Consider the following 13,572-nt stretch of genomic DNA (forward strand, 5'->3'; position numbering starts at 1 on the left):
TGCGAGGGAGAGACGAAGTGGGGCCACGGGGCACCGCCACACTAGGGCGGCGCGGCCCAGGGGGGGCCGCACGGCCCTAGCATGTGGGGCCCCCGTCAGCCCTCCGACTCCGTCCTTCCGCCTACTTAAGGTCTGTGTCGCGAAACCCCCAGTACTGAGAGGCACAATACGGAAAACCTTCCAGAGACGCCGCCGTCGCCAATCCCATCTCGGGGGATTCAGGAGATCGCCTCCGGCACCCTGCCGGAGAGGGGAATCATCTCCCGGAGGAGTCTTCACCGCCATGGTCGCCTCCGGAGTGATGTGTGAGTAGTTCACCCGTGGACTATGGGTCCATAGCAGTAGCTAGATGGTTGTCTTCTCCTAATTGTGCTTCATTGTCGGATCTTGTGAGCTGCCTAACATGATCAAGATCATCTATCTGTAATGCTATATGTTGTGTTTGTTGGGATCCGATGAATAGAGAATACTATGTTATGTTGATTATCAATTTATTACCTATGTGTTGTTTATGATCTTGCATGCTCTCCGTTGTTAGTAGAGGCTCTGGCCAAGTTTTTGCTAGTAACTCCAAGAGGGAGTATTTATGCTCGATAGTGGGTTCATGCCTCCATTAAATCTGGGACAGTGACAGAAAGTTCTAAGGTTGTGGATGTGCTTTTGCCACTAGGGATAAAACATCGATGCTATGTCTAAGGATGTAGTTGTTGATTACATTACGCACCATACATAATGCAATTGTTTGTTGTTTGCAACTTAATACTGGAAGGGGTGATGCGCGTGGTTGACGTATTGTCTTTCCGTTCGACACGCGTCCGTTGGGAACCCCAAGAGGAAGGTGTGATGCGCACAGCGGCAAGTTTCCCTCAGTAAGAAACCAAGGTTTATCGAACCAGTAGGAGTCAAGAAGCACATTGAAGGTTGATGGCGGCGAGATGTAGTGCGGCGCAACACCAGGGATTCCGGCGCCAACGTGGAATCTGCACAACACAAACCAAGTACTTTGCCCCAACGAAACAGCGAGGTTGTCAATCTCACCGGCTTGCTGTAACAAAGGATTAGATGTATAGTGTGGATGATGATTGTTTGCAGAAAACAGTAGAACAAGTATTGCAGTAGATTGTATTTCAGTATAGAGAATTGGACCGGGGTCCACAGTTCACTAGAGGTGTCTCTCCCATAAGATAAACAACATGTTGGGTGAACAAATTACAGTTGGGCAATTGACAAATAGAGAGGGCATGACCATGCACATACATATTATGATGAGTATAGTGAGATTAAATTGGGCATTACGACAAAGTACATAGACCGCTATCCAGCATGCATCTATGCCTAAAAAGTCCACCTTCAGGTTATCATCCGAACCCCTTCCAGTATTAAGTTGCTAACAACAGACAATTGCATTAAGTATTGCGCGTAATGTAATCAGTAACTACATCCTCGAACATAGCACCAATGTTTTACCCCTAATGGCAACAACACATCCATAACCTTAGATATTTCTGTCACTTCCCAGATTCACGGAGACATGAACCCACTATCGAGCATAAATACCCCCTCTTGGAGTTACTAGCAAAAACTTGGCCAGAGCCTCTACTAATAACGGAGAGCATGCAAGATCATAAACAACACATAGATATAAATTGATAATCAACATAACAAGTATTCTCTATTCATCGGATCCCAACAAACACAACATATAGAATTACAGATAGATGATCTTGATCATGTTCGGCAGCTCACAAGACCCGACAATTAAGCACAATGAGGAGAAGACAACCATCTAGTTACTGCTATGGACCCATAGTCCAGGGGTAGACTACTCACACATCACTCCGGAGGCGACCATGGCGGTGTAGAGTCCTCCGGGAGATGAATCCCCTCTCCGGCAGGGTGCCGGAGGCGATCTCCTGAATCCCCCGAGATGGGATTGGCGGCGGCGGCGTCTCTGGAAGGTTTTCCGTATCGTGGCTCTCGGTACTGGGGGTTTCGCGACGAAGGCTTTAAGTAGGCGGAAGGGTAGGTCAGGGGGCGTCGCGAGGGGCCCAGGAGATAGGTCGGCGCGGCCAAGGGTGGGGCCGTGCCGCCTGCCCTCCTGGCCACCTCGTGGCCCCACTTCGTTGACTCTTCGGTCTTCTAGAAGCTTCGTGGCAAAATAGGACCCTGGGCGTTGATTTCGTCCAATTCCGAGAATATTTCCTTACTAGGATTTCTGAAACCAAAAACAGCGTAAAAACAAAGAATCGGCACTTCGGCATCTTGTTAATAGGTTAGTTCCAGAAAATGCACAAATATGACATAAAGTGTGCATAAAACATGTAGATATCATCAATAATGTGGCATGGAACATAAGAAATTATCGATACGTCGGAGACGTATCAAGGGGTTCGGATGATAACCTGAAGGTGGACTTTTTAGGCATAGATGCATGCTGGATAGCGGTCTATGTACTTTGTCGTAATGCCCAATTAAATCTCACTATACTCATCATATCATGTATGTGCATGGTCATGCCCTCTTTATTTGTCAATTGCCCAACTGTAATTTGTTCACCCAACATACTTATTCTTATGGGAGAGACGCCTCTAGTGAACTGTGGACCCCGGTCCATTCTTTTACATCGAATACAATCTACTGCAATACTTGTTCTACTGTTTTCTGCAAACAATCATCATCCACACTATACATCTAATCCTTTGTTACAGCAAGACCGGTGAGATTGACAATCTCACTGTCACGTTGGGGCAAAGTAATTTGGTTGTGTTGTGCAGGTTCCACGTTGGCGCCGGAATCCCTGGTGTTGCGCCGCACTACACTTCGCCGCCATCAACCTTCGACGTGCTTCTTGACTCCTACAATTTCGATAAACCTTGGTTTCTAACTGAGGGAAACTTACTGCTGTACGCATCACACCTTCCACTTGGGGTTCCCAACGGTCGCGTGCTGTACGCGTGTCAATGTCGAGACACCATGGACTGATTGACTGTGCTAAGAAAGCTATCACGATGACTAGTAGCACCGGTATCATAGTAGAACATGTATCTGAGAGGCTACCCAGAAAATTTACCTACAACCAAAGTGTAGCCAAGCCAACTCTGGATCAAATCAGGGTCGTTTGTCGATATCCTGATGTGTTTCCGGATGATCTACCCGGTATGCCCCCTGACCGGGATATCGAGTTTATCATCGAGTTAATCCCCGGAACTGGACCTATAGCCCAGAGAGCCTATAGTATGAACCCAATAGAGCTTGTGGAGCTGAAGAAGCAAATTGATGATATGTTAGCCAAAGGTTTGATTCGACCTAGTGCATCACCCTGGAGATCGCATGTTTTGTTTGTGGACAAGAAGGATGGTGCCACCCGTTTATGTACGGACTACCGTAATCTTAACGATGTCACTGATACGTCCAATTTGCATCACTATTTTATATCATAATTTGCTGTTATTCATTGATATATTTCATATTGGGACACAATACTTATGTTATTTCATCTATTTTGCATGTTTCATCATTATTGGAGGATCAAGCACCGGAGCCAGGATTCTGCTGGAAAAAGCACCGTCAGAACGCAATATTTCGGAAGATCAACTGTGGAAGGAAATTATACCAATAATCCTATTTTTCAAGATGACGAAGGAAGCCAGAAGGAGGAGCCAGGTGGACCCAGGGTGGGCCCACACCATAGGGCGGCGCGGCCCATGGCCTGGCCGCGCCACCATGTGGTGTGGGGGCCCCACAGCCCCTTTCGCCTCCTTTTCTTCGCGAAACCCTTCGTCCCGAAAACCTAAGCCACAGAGGGTACCTCGCGAAGAGTTACAGCCGCCTCTGCGGGGCGGAGAACACCAGAGAGAAAAGAGCTCTCCGGCGGGCAGGAATCCGCCGGGGAAATTCCCTCCGGGAGGGGGAAATCGACGCCATCGTCACCGTCATCGAGCTGGACATCATCACCATCACCATCATCATCATCTCCACCATCATCACCGCCGTCTCCACCGCTGGACACCATCACCGCCGTAGCAATTTGGGTTTGATCTTGATTGTTTGATAGGGGAAACTCTCCCGGTATCGATCTCTACTTGTTGTTGATGCTATTGAGTGAAACCATTGAACCAAGTTTATGTTCAGATTGTTATTCATCATCATATCACCTCTGATCATGTTCCACATGATGTCTCGTGAGTAGTTCGTTTAGTTCTTGAGGACATGGGTGAAGTCTAAATGTTAGTAGTGAACTATGGTTGAGTAATATTCAATGGTATGATATTTAAGTTGTGGTGTTATTCTTCTAGTGGTGTCATGTGAACGTCGACTACATGACACTTCACCATTTATGGGCCTAGGGGAATGCATCTTGTATTTGTTTGCCAATTGCGGGGTTGCCGGAGTGACAGAAACCTAAACCCCCGTTGGTATATCGATGCAGGAGGGATAGCAGGATCTCAGAGTTTAAGGCTGTGGTTAGATTTATTCTTAATTACTTTCTTGTAGTTGCGGATGCTTGCAAGGGGTATAATCACAAGTATGTATTAGTCCTAGGAAGGGCGGTACATTAGCATAGGTTCACCCACACAACACTTATCATAACAATGAAGATTATTTAGCCGTATGTAGCGAAAGCACTAGACTAAAATCCCGTGTGTCCTCGAGAACGTTTGGTCATTATAAGTAAACAAACCGGCTTGTCCTTTGTGCTAAAAAGGATTGGGCCACTCGCTGCAATTGTTACTCTCGCACTTTACGTACTCGTACTTTATTCAACTGTTACATCAAAACCCCCTGAATACTTGTCTGTGAGCATTTACAGTGAATCCTTCATCGAAACTGCTTGTCAACACCTTCTGCTACTCGTTGGGATTGACATTCTTACTTATCGAAAATACTACGATACACCCCCTATACTTGTGGGTCATCAAGACTATTTTCTGGCGCCGTTGCCGGGGAGTGAAGCGCTATTGGTAAGTGGAATTGGTAAGGAAAACCTTTACTATTTGTGCTGATTTTATTTCTGCCTGCTGCTATAAGTCATTATGGAGAGATCTTCTCTTCAATTTCTATTTGGGAAATCTACTACTACTGCAACGGTAGTGGATGAGGCGCCAGGTGAGGAAGTGATACCATATAAAATACCTATGAAAATTATTGAACGTGTTATGGATAACCGCTATGAAGGGGATGGAACTGTCCACCCTGGAGATCATTTATTATTCTTACATGAATTATGCGGTTTATTCAAGTGTGCAGGTATTGCTATGGATGAAGTGAGGAAGAAACTATTCTCTTTATCGCTATGTCAGTAAAGCGGCGCATTGGTATAAATTACTGGATAATGGGGATTCTCTTGAATGGAATGATATTGTGCCCCGGTTTTATTCTAAGTTCTATCCTCCAAGTGAAATTCACAAGGATCGTAATCGCATATATAATTTTTGGCCTCATGATGGAGAGAGTATTGCCCAAGCTTGGGGGAGATTGAAGTCTTTAATGCTCAAATGCCCCATTCATGAGCTTCCTGGTAATGTTATTATTGATAATTTCTATGCAAGACTTTCTTTTCAAGACAAGACCTTGCTGGATACTTCTTGTTCTGGATCATTTACACGCAACAAAGAAGAGTTTAAAAGGGACCTTCTTGATCGGATCCAAGAAAATACTGAAGGTTGGGAGAACGACAAGGACATAGAATCAGGTATAATTTATGATTATAAATGCATTGAAGCTTTTATGGATACTGATAAATTTCGTAATATGAGTGCTACATATGGTCTTGATTCTCAAGTTGCTGTAAATCTTTATAAAGCTTTTGCCTCTCATTATGAATTGCCAAAGAAGAATTTTGATAAGTATCATGAACTGTATAAAGATAAAATTGATTCATCTATTAATAAATGCGTTGTAGTTGAAACTGCTGATCATGTTATTCCTGAAGCTTATATTGAAAAAAATCCTTTCCCTGCTAAAATGAAGGAGTACTCTGTTATAAATAGTGCGGTTCATAAAAGTGAAAAGAAACCTGTAGAACACGAAGAACAAATAAAAGTTGAACCTGCTGTTGCAATAGTTAAAGATCTTGTGACTGAAAATGTGGAGGATGGTCATATTATTTTCTGTGAAGATGCTTCTAATATTGTTTCACATCCTAATAAACCCAAACAAGCTAGTGTTCCTATGCTATCTGTTAGAATTGGTGATCATTGCTATTATGGATTATGTGATATTGGTGCAAGTGTTAGTGCTATTCCTTATGAGCTTTACACGGAGATTATGCACGAAATTGATTCTTGTGAGCTTGAAGATATTGATGTGGTTATTCAGCTGGCTAATAGAGAAACTATTTCTCCAATTGGTATTGTTCGAGATGTGGAAGTTTTATTCGGTAAGATTAAATATCCTGCTGACTTTTTGGTACTTGGTTCTGCTGCTAGTGATTATTGTCCTATTATTTTTGGTAGACCTTTTCTAAATACTTGTGGAGCTATTATAGATTGCAAGAAAGAGAAAATTTTGACTAAATTTGCTGGTGAATTTTATGAGTTTAACTTCTCTAAATTTACCAAAACTCCTTATAAAGCTGATTTGCCTAGTGATGATTTTAAAATGGAACAGTGTGCATCTATTGTTCTTGTTCCTAATAATCCTTTGCAGCAACATTTGGAGGATAGCGAGAGTGAAGTTTTTAGGAAAGAAAGAGATGAGCTTGAGGAAATTTTTCTTTGCCAACCTATTCTCAAGCATGATTTACCGGTGGAAGATTTGGGTACAACACCGCCACCAAAGGAAGATCCTGTTTTTGATTTAAAGCCTTTGCCTGATAATCTTAAATATGCTCATATTGATGATAAGAAAATATATCCTGTTATTATTAGTTCTAAGCTTTCAGAGTTTGAAGAAGAAAGGCTATTGGAAATATTGAAGAAACACCGAGGCGCTATTGGCTACACTCTTGATGATTTGAAAGGGATTTCTCCTTCTATTTGCCAACATGCTATTAATATGGAAGATGATGCAAAGCCTGTTGTTGAACATCAGCGTCGTCTAATTCCAAAGATGAAGGAAGTGGTAAGGAATGAGGTATTAAGACTTCTTGAAGCTGGTATTATATATCCTATTGCTGATAGTAGATGGGTTAGTCCTGTGCATTGCGTTCCCAAGAAAGGAGGAATGACTGTTGTGCCTAATGATAATGATGAGCTCATCCCTCAAAGAGTAGTTGTAGGGTATAGAATGTGCATTGATTTTCGAAAAGTTAATAAAGTTACTAAGAAAGATCATTACCCTTTACCATTTATTGATCAAATGCTAGAAAGATTGTCTAAAAATACTCATTTTTGCTTTCTTGATGGTTATTCTGGATTTTCACAAATTGCTGTTAAAGCTAAAGATCAAGAGAAAACCACTTTTACTTGTCCCTATGGAACTTATGCTTATAGACGCATGCCTTTTGGTTTATGTAATGCTCCTGCTACTTTTCAAAGATGCATGTCTGCTATTTTTCATGGTTTTTGCGAGAGTATTGTAGAGGTATTCATGGATGATTTTTCCGTCTATGGGAATTCTTTTGATAGTTGCTTGCGAAACCTTGATAAAGTTTTGCAGAGATGTGAAGAAACTAACCTTGTTCTTAATTGGGAGAAATGCCACTTTATGGTTAATGAAGGAATTGTATTGGGACGTAAAATTTCTGAGAGAGGTATTGAAGTTGATAGAGCTAAAGTTGAAGCAATTGAGAAGATGCCCTATCCTAGGGATGTTAAAGGTATTCATAGTGTTCGTGGTCATGCTGGGTTTTATAGGAGGTTTATTAAAGATTTCTCCAAGATTTCAAAACCTCTTACTAATCTTCTTCAAAAAGATGTACCATTTGTTTTTGATGACGATTGTAAGGAAGCTTTTGAAACTCTAAAGAAAGCCTTAACAACTGCTCCTATAGTTGAACCTCCTGATTGGAACTTACCATTTGAAATTATGTGTGATGCTAGTGATTTTCTTTGTAGGCGCTGTTCTTGGACAGCGAGTAGATAAAAAACTGAATGTTATTCATTATGCTAGTAAAACTCTTGATGCTGCTCAAAGAAATTATGCTACAACTGAAAAAGAATTATTAGCTGTAGTATTTGCTTGCGATAAATTTAGATCCTATATTGTTGATTCAAAAGTTACGATTCATACTGATCATGCTGCAATTAGATACCTTATGACAAAGAAAGATGCTAAGCCGAGGCTTATTAGATGGGTACTTCTTTTGCAAGAATTTGATTTACATATTGTAGATAGGAAAGGTGCTGATAATCCTGTTGCTGATAATTTGTCTAGATTGGAAAATATTGCTTATGATCCTGTTCCTGTTAATGATAGTTTTCCAAATGAACAATTGGCTGTAATAAAGGTGAGCTCGCGAGACAGTCCTTGGTATGCTGATTATGCTAACTTTATTGTTTCCAAGTACTTGCCTCCAACCTTTTCAGCTCAGCAAAGGAGGAAATTCTTTTATGACTTGAGGCATTATTTCTGGGATGATCCACACTTATATAAAGAAGGAGTGGATGGTATTATGCGAAGATGTGTTCCTGAATATGAACAACAAGAGATATTGAGTAAATGTCATGGTAGTGCTTATGGAGGACATCACGCCGGAGAAAGAACCGCGCAAAAGGTTCTACAATCAGGTTTTTATTGGCCAACTCTCTTCAAGGATGCGAGAAAGTTTATTTTATCTTGTGATGAATGCCAAAGGGTTGGTAATATCTCCAGACGTAATGAAATGCCTATGAATTATACTCTTGTTATTGAACCGTTTGATTGTTGGGGATTTGACTTCATGGGACCTTTTCCCTCTTCAGAAGGTAACACTCACATACTTGTTGCTGTTGATTATGTTACTAAATGGGTGGAAGCAATACCTACAAAAAGTGCTGATGGTGAGACCTCTTTAAGAATGCTTTTAGACATTATTTTTCCTAGATTTGGAGTGCCTAGATATATTATGACTGATGGAGGTTCTCATTTTATTCATGGAGGTTTTAGAAAAACTCTTGCTAAGTATGGTATTAATCATAGAATTGCTTCTGCTTATCATCCTCAAACTAGTGGTCAAGTAGAATTATCAAATAGAGAGATTAAATCTATTTTGGGAAAGACCGTTAATAAAACTAGAAAAAATTGGGCTAGTAAATTGAAGGATGCACTATGGGCTTATAGAACTGCTTATAAAAATCCCATGGGAATGTCACCTTATAAAATGGTTTATGGGAAAGCTTGCCATTTACCTTTAGAACTAGAGCACAAAGCTTATTGGGCTGTTAGAGAATTAAATAAAGATCCTAAACTTGCCGGTGATAAGTGGTTGTTGCAATTAAGTTCTCTAGATGAATGGAGAAGTGAAGCTTATGAAAATGCTAAACTCTTTAAAGAGAAAGTTAAAAAATGGCATGATAGAAGGATTATCAAAAGAGAATTTAATATTGGGGATAAAGTCCTATTGTATCGGTCTCGTCTCAGACTCTTTGCAGGGAAATTACTCTCGAAATGGGAAGGACCATATGTTGTCGAGGAGGTGTATCGTTCAGGAGCAATCAAAATTAGCTCTCTCCAAGGCAATGCTACGCAAGTGGTGAATGGACAAAGACTCAAGCATTATATCTCAGGTGATTCTTATAATGATGATGTTGATATTATTCAAGTGGAAACACCGGAGGCTTTCATTAAAGGACAAATTGACAGTCCGTCAGAACTCAACTTTGAATAGGTAACAGTACTGGTAATGAAAAGTACGCAATTTACTTTCCGAACAATATTTTTGCTATTTTTGGAAAATATGAGAAATTACGAGTTCGAAACGGAGTGGAAAGGACGCACGAGGGGGTGCCACCATAGGGCGGCGCGGCCTGACCTGGGCCCGCGCCGACCTATGGTCTGGCCGCCCCGTCGCCCCTTTCCGACTCTGGTTCGATCTCGTACTTTCCTTTTGTCGAGAAAATTTTTGCTATATAATCCCCCGGACCCCTGGAGGTCCGTATATCGCTTTCTCGACGTGTTTTGTTTCGAGCTGTTTCTGCCAGGATCTGTTTTCGGTCTAGAAGCACCATGGCCTCCAGCAACAAGGGCAAGGGGCTTTCGGAGGAAGAAGTGAAGAAGGTGCCATCAAGACAAGAGCAGCAAGTCGGTGGGAGCAAGCAAATCTTGGTGGGATCTGTTGACACTCGACGTTCTTTTTCTCATAACCTGCAGGGACCTTTACCACCCGCTCTTAGCCTCGACTCCTTCCCTATGTTGGAAGAAGTTCTACGGACTACCGATGAGTTTTGTGATCAATATCGGGCTCTAAGAAGAGAAGTGGAGATACTCCAGGAGGAGAATTGCCGTCTCCGAAGAATGCTGGAATACCACTCGATTCGCATCACAAGATCATCATCGCCAACTTCAGATAACAATGAATCTCTTCGAGTCTTAGTGCAGAATTGTCAAGCTGAGAAACTGAAGTTGAAGGAGTTCTGTAAGAAGCGCGGGAGGAGTTCATCATCATCATCGCCAAAGGAGTAATTCATCATCGGTATTGGCATCCCCTTGGTTTGTTCCAAGCTTGGGGGAGTGCCGCGGTATCACATCATCACTACCTTTTACTTTTATTGTCAAGTAGTGTCATATCATGAGTAGGGAAGTTATCATATAAGATGGGTTGCAGTTGGAAGTATCTCTCCTTTAGTTGGTTGTCTATGTATCCCTTGGTGTGAGTTATCATTATGGAATATTAATGAGAAGTCTTATCATTTACATATTGCACATCTTATTCTAGTTTGCAATCTCTGTCATATGATTACCTTGTTGTTAGTATTGGTATCACTTTGGGAGCATTGAATAAATCTATTTGGTTTTGGCAAACTTAGCATTGGTCAATAGCAACAACACTTTGAGGTTTAAGTAGAAAAGAGAAATGCATGTAGATGTTTCATTGTCTTTCTTTCTTGTTAGCTCATAGCTTATTATTCTGAAGTTAAAACTGTTTGTGCTTGCAAGGAAGATGCATGATTGTTTCTATCACATGTATATTTGTTTGTTTCCTTCGACTCTTATGCTTGCTAATTAACCTTGCTAGCCAAAGACCTGTACTGAGAGGGAATACTTCTCGTGCATCCAAACCTTAGCTCAAACCTATGCCATTTGTGTCCACCATACCTACCTACTACATGGTATTTTCCGCCATTCCAAGTAAATACTTCATGTGCTACCTTTAAACAATTCAAAACTTAGTATCTCTTATTTGTGTCAATGTTTCATAGCTCATGAGGAAGTATGTGGTGTTTATCTTTCAATCTTGTTGGGCAACTTTCACCAATGGACTAGTGGCTTCATCCGCTTATCCAATAATTTTGCAAAAAGAGCTGGCAATGGGATTCCCAGTCCCAAATTAATTAAACTAAATAGACACTCCTCCATGGTATGTGATTGATGGACGGCATCACCCGAAGGATTCGGTTAGCCATGGCTTGTGTAAGCAAAGGTTGGGGGGAGTGTCATCATCATAATAAAACTAAAATAAAAAAAAAGCACTCCTTCATGGTATGAGATTGTTGGCAGGTACCCGAGGATTCGGTTAGCCATGGTTTGTGAAAGAAAGGTTGGAGGGAGTGCTACATAAAATGAAAATAATATGGGAGCCGCTCTTTGAAGGTTTGTTTGGCAAGGGGGTTAGAGTACCCGCTACCAGTCGTTGACAACAACAAACACCTCTCAAAATGTTACTTTTACCCTCTTTATATGATTTCAAAACTGAAAAAGCTCTAGCACATGATTTAATCCCTGCTTCCCTCTGCGAAGGGCCTGTCCTTTACTTTATGTTGAGTCAGTAAACCTATTTCCCTCCATCTCAAGCAAGCATTTGAGTAGTTGTGATCAAACCATTATATTGTGATTTGCTTCGCCATGTCTTTTATTCTTCCTTGTTTAGTACAAGTTTTATCTGAATGAATATAGCTTTGCAAGTTATTAATGATCATGAAGAGACCATTATGATTGAGTATGCAAGTTGTGCCTTATAAACTTTAACATGAGAGCGCTGCTCAATGAGATAAGTATAATCTGTTAATTGTTCTCTGACCAAGAACGAAGTTTGCCATCACCAATTATGATTTCTTATGCACCTTTATTTGTGATTACCTTATACTTGTTTCAAGTTGAGTTATATGAGGAAGTTGTCTACTATAATGTCTTGTGCGAATGAATATGATGCTTCTTGTCCGTATTTTATTTATCGACTCTTCACTCCATAAACATGTGGTCCTGTTTATCGAGCTCAGTTTCGCTTGGGGACAAGCGAAGTCTAAGCTTGGGGGGAGTTGATACGTCCAATTTGCATCACTATTTTATATCATAATTTGCTATTATTCATTGATATATTTCATATTGGGACACAATACTTATGTTATTTCATCTATTTTGCATGTTTCATCATTATTGGAGGATCAAGCACCGGAGCCAGGATTCTGCTGGAAAAAGCACCGTCAGAACGCAATATTTCGGAAGATCAACTGTGGAAGGAAATTATACCAAAAATCCTATTTTTCAAGATGACGAAGGAAGCCAGAAGGAGGAGCCAGGTGGACCCAGGGTGGGCCCACACCATAGGGCGGCGCGGCCCATGGCCTAGCCGCGCCACCATGTGGTGTGGGGGCCCCACAGCCCCTTTCGCCTCCTTTTCTTCGCGAAACCCTTCGTCCCGAAAACCTAAGCCACAGAGGGTACCTCGCGAAGAGTTACAGCCGCCTCTGCGGGGCGGAGAACACCAGAGAGAAAAGAGCTCTCCGGCGGGCAGGAATCCGCCGGGGAAATTCCCTCCGGGAGGGGGAAATCGACGCCATCGTCACCGTCATCGAGCTGGACATCATCACCATCACCATCATCATCATCTCCACCATCATCACCGCCGTCTCCACCGCTAGACACCGTCACCGCCGTAGCAATTTGGGTTTGATCTTGATTGTTTGATAGGGGAAACTCTCCCGGTATCGATCTCTACTTGTTGTTGATGCTATTGAGTGAAACCATTGAACCAAGTTTATGTTCAGATTGTTATTCATCATCATATCACCTCTGATCATGTTCCACATGATGTCTCGTGAGTAGTTCGTTTAGTTCTTGAGGACATGGGTGAAGTCTAAATGTTAGTAGTGAACTATGGTTGAGTAATATTCAATGGTATGATATTTAAGTTGTGGTGTTATTCTTCTAGTGGTGTCATGTGAACGTCGACTACATGACACTTCACCATTTATGGGCCTAGGGGAATGCATCTTGTATTCGTTTGCCAATTGCGGGGTTGCCGGAGTGACAGAAACCTAAACCCCCGTTGGTATATCGATGCAGGAGGGATAGCAGGATCTCAGAGTTTAAGGCTGTGGTTAGATTTATTCTTAATTACTTTCTTGTAGTTGCGGATGCTTGCAAGGGGTATAATCACAAGTATGTATTAGTCCTAGGAAGGGCGGTACATTAGCATAGGTTCACCCACACAACACTTATCATAACAATGAAGATTATTTAGCCGTATGTAGAGAAAGCACTAGACTAAAATCC

The sequence above is a fragment of the Lolium perenne genome, chromosome 4 (assembly GCF_019359855.2).
Source record: "Lolium perenne isolate Kyuss_39 chromosome 4, Kyuss_2.0, whole genome shotgun sequence".
Taxonomy (NCBI): domain Eukaryota; kingdom Viridiplantae; phylum Streptophyta; class Magnoliopsida; order Poales; family Poaceae; genus Lolium; species Lolium perenne.